General features: G+C 35.9%; 1 non-coding gene across 1 annotated transcript; it reads right to left on the bottom strand.

Moving 5' to 3' along the window:
- Nucleotides 1–184: 184 nt before the first annotated feature.
- On the bottom strand, nt 185–317 carry LOC115873863. The gene has a single exon (XR_004048641.1). It is a non-coding gene; the product is annotated as a small nucleolar RNA SNORA63 (small nucleolar RNA).
- Nucleotides 318–3,880: the final 3,563 nt, after the last annotated feature.

Genomic DNA, 3,880 nt, shown 5'->3' with positions numbered 1-3,880 from the left:
AGTATTGACTGAAACCTTTCACAAGTCATAAAATATCACATATATTTTTTGAAAATTGGTTTCAGGCCTTATTTATCTTAGTGTTTTGTTTTTTACCAACTGAGGAGGTTTTGAATAAGAATCAGGTTTCTTTTTTATGCTACATATTCCGGGGTCCTTGTTTGTTTGTTTTTTCAACATCAGTGTGTATGAGACCAAATGTCCCTGAACTGCTACAAGAGACTAGCAGACAGAGATAGATAAGAAACTGCTTTACTTTGAGGAGGGAGGATGACAAAATAGCACTTAACAGCTATATTGTAGTCTAAATCCTGCTGCCGGGGTCTTTGTTTACCTCGCAAATCAAGCATCTTTAATTAATTTTTTGCTTCCCATTCCAAATCATACTCTGTAGTATAAACTAAAGGGAACTCATGTCTGTTTTTTTTTTCATGTCTGTTTAGAGATTATTTAATCAGATGCACAAGTATCTTTGGTAAAATATATATCTTCTGAATTGAGGGAAATAGCCATTTTCACAATTGTTCTACCAATCACAACAGAAATTTCCCTTTCTTCAATTTCTAATAGTTTATTTACCATTTTCCTAGTCTCTTCCTACACAGTCTCCTTGATTCTAGCCACTACTTGGTCACAAACAAATGCTTCATATTTTAAAGAAACACCCACTTGCATTTATCTGTGAAAAAGTGTGCTTGCCATCAGCTGAACAGTCTGGTTCTTTGTCATGTGGCCACTCATCCTCTGCAAGCTGGTGCCAGCTTCTTTAAAAGTCTTTCTAATGTGCTTGCCACAATTGATGTATATATGGATTGTGATGAGTTGTGTGACCCCCTATAAAATTATGTTCGAAAAAAGAAGGAACGTCTCAAGGAAATGTTCCAAAAACATCAAGGCAGAAGCTGCATCAAGGCAAAAGTTGGCACATCCATCTTATTCTGTCTGTCACCAAAAGGTACAGAGCTAGAGACTGAATAGATTCTACCTCTTGATACAATGGTTGTGAGAGTACATTAAATCTGTGACAGATCTGATTTTTAAATTTAATTTAAAGAGCACTTATTATTGAGTCATTTCCAACACATGTCAAGTCTTATGTAGAAGAGGAACATTGTGCTCCATAGAATTGTCATGATTGATTTTTCAGAAGATCACCAGCCTTTCAAAGGCACATCTGGGTAGACATTAACCTCCTCCTTCCAGTTAGCACTACGTATGTTAACCATTTGCACCACCCAAGGACTAGCCTCTGTTAAATCGGTGTTGTGATTCTTATTAGACTGAGCAGCCTCTAGGTCTTATATGATCCTGCATAGTTGGTACAGTATTTGTTAAATATTTTCACTTACAAAATATTTTCCCCACCACATTGTAAAGATCACAATGATATTCCATACAAATAAAGTGATAATAAAGACATGTCTCTGCAGAGGTTTGAGATAGCAACCGGAGTTTAGAAGTCAGATAAGCAGTTATTGGCAGATGCTCACTCATCATGACATTTATAAGCCATGCTAACATGCTCAAACGCTTTCTACTTGTAAGAAATGTTGACTGTATATATTTTTGATAAATCTAAATACATTTATCATTTAAATTTATGTATTCTTATTTGAATGTTGTTAACCAAGTAGAATTGGCAAAATTGTAGCACTATAAGGAAGGATACATATCACTTTCAGACAGTATAAATTATTTATAAAATAAACTTAAAAAATTCAAAATATCACCTACAAACTCTCATTTCAGAAATTGGGTGCTTTTTCTATTATCACAAAAATGTTTTCTCACCTATACTTCCCTCTTGAGCATTCCTCAAAAATGAATTTCATGATAAAAATACTATGAGTATAATGAACTTAAAACCTATGTTTTTTCAAATATAGAAATCATGGACTTAATAAAAATTAGTGCTGTCTTCCACTTAAGCATATTTTAAAATAAAGCTAAAGATTCACCTGTTTCCCGCAAGTGCAGTGATAAGGAGAGAAATGCTTGTCCCTGGAAGCTGACGAATGAGCTTCCCAACAAACAGATGCTGTTGTTGTCAGGGCCGCGGGGTGGGTTCCAACTCATAGCAACACGATTATGTGGAATGTTCTTAAATTTTCCTTGGCAGAATTATCTTGTTATTTTAAGATGGGGAATTTTCTATAATTCCCTTCAGTGTGAATGTCGTTCTTCTCACTATGATCAATGGCATAAAATTTCAGCTCTGTGACCCTCTGGCCTGTAGTTACCTTCCTCCCAAGCAAGCAAGCGAGCATTGATGACACAGTTTGGGGTACCTACAGCTGAAAATGAGGAGCTTCTCCACTGTGCATTGCTACTTCTTAGAAAAGCCACCATAACGTAGACCCCTAACATCATTCTTGCTATTTTTTCATCCCAAACCAACTTTTATACTTTGGCTTAATAAGTTTATTTTGCTTTTCAAAACACTTTTATATGAATTATCTCATTGTCAATTATTGTGTAGTGTTATGAATGCTATTACTCAATATGTTTTCAAAAAAGATATATTTGTTGTGGATAGTGCGGATGCTGTTGTTGTTAGCTGCTATCAATGTAATTCTGGCTCATGGTGATATAGTTATATCTCTATCTATCTATCATCTATATCTATATCTATATATCTATATCATCTCTATCTCTATATCTATCTATCTATATATATGCTAGAACTGCTCCATATGATTGTAAAGCCTAAGTCTTTTCGAAAACACATTACCTTTCTGTCTTTGAGGCATATAGATGTGGATTCCAAACACCAGTCTTTTGGCTGGAGGTTGAGTACGTAATCTTTTGTACACACAGTGACTCCAGGACAGTGTGGAAATAAGATGGAAGATCACCTCACTGGAGATACAGGGGAAAAAAGAAAAGCAAAAGAGTAAAGAAGCTATCAGATAAGGCATAAAAATAATGATTCAATAGAATTGAAAGAAAATACAAATGAAAAAAAGTTTTTAAATTGATTGGGCCTTCCAAAAATTATGTTGAAGTCTTACCACATCCACATACATTTGTTTGATCTTATTTGCATAAAGGGTGTTTATAGATGCAAGTAAATTAAAATGAGGTTATTCTGGATGTTGACAGATCTAAAATCCAACAACGGTTGAAGCTATAACATAGTGAAACAGATAAACAGAGGGAATAGGGCTACAAGAAGATGGGGGAGGGCAGCAATTTGATGGCTGTCTCTACAAATCAAAGATTGTCGTGTACCACCAAAAGACGCTGGGCAGTCTCATGAAAGACTTCTCTAGAAATCCAGGTGTCCCTTTACACTTCCAGATTGCCAGAAATGTCAGACAGAATACATTTCTTTTGTTTTGAGCCACCCAGTTTGTGGTGATTCTCCCTTTACCCCCCTCCCTCCTCCCCCCTCCCCCTTGTCCCCCCCACCCCCACCCCATGCTCTTCTAAGTGACTCATACAGGGTAGTGAGCAACAGGAAAGAGGGCAAGGGGCTGAGAAGAAGGAAGAGGGGGAGCAGCAAGAGGAGAGGAGAAAGAGGAGAACAAGAAATGGAAGGCAAGAGGGAGAGATATACAAACAAAAATTATTGAAAAAGAGAAAACTATCTGTTTGTAAAAGGAGAAATGAACAAGAAATGAAATGGAGAGAAAAAGGATAGTTTCAATAGGTTCTGGAATGATAGTAATAAAGCTAAACTGCTATGCTTTATTGTACTGTCCATTTAAGCTGTGGCTATTAAAATAAGTTACAATCCATAATTTATTATCTCAATCCTTTGAGAGGCTAATTAACTTTCCCACAATTAAACACTATTCGCAATTCCTCAGCTGTTTTTATCAGACCCTCAAATGATTATAAATGGATAGTCAAAAAGACCTTTGAGAGAAATGATTCA

Source organism: Echinops telfairi, unplaced genomic scaffold (genome assembly GCF_000313985.2).
Source record: "Echinops telfairi isolate 266 unplaced genomic scaffold, ASM31398v2 ScPeMD7_7469;HRSCAF=8507_1, whole genome shotgun sequence".
In the NCBI taxonomy this organism is placed as follows: domain Eukaryota; kingdom Metazoa; phylum Chordata; class Mammalia; order Afrosoricida; family Tenrecidae; genus Echinops; species Echinops telfairi.
The sequence above is the reverse complement of the archived record's forward strand: the minus strand, read 5'-3'. Positions and strand labels throughout refer to the sequence as shown.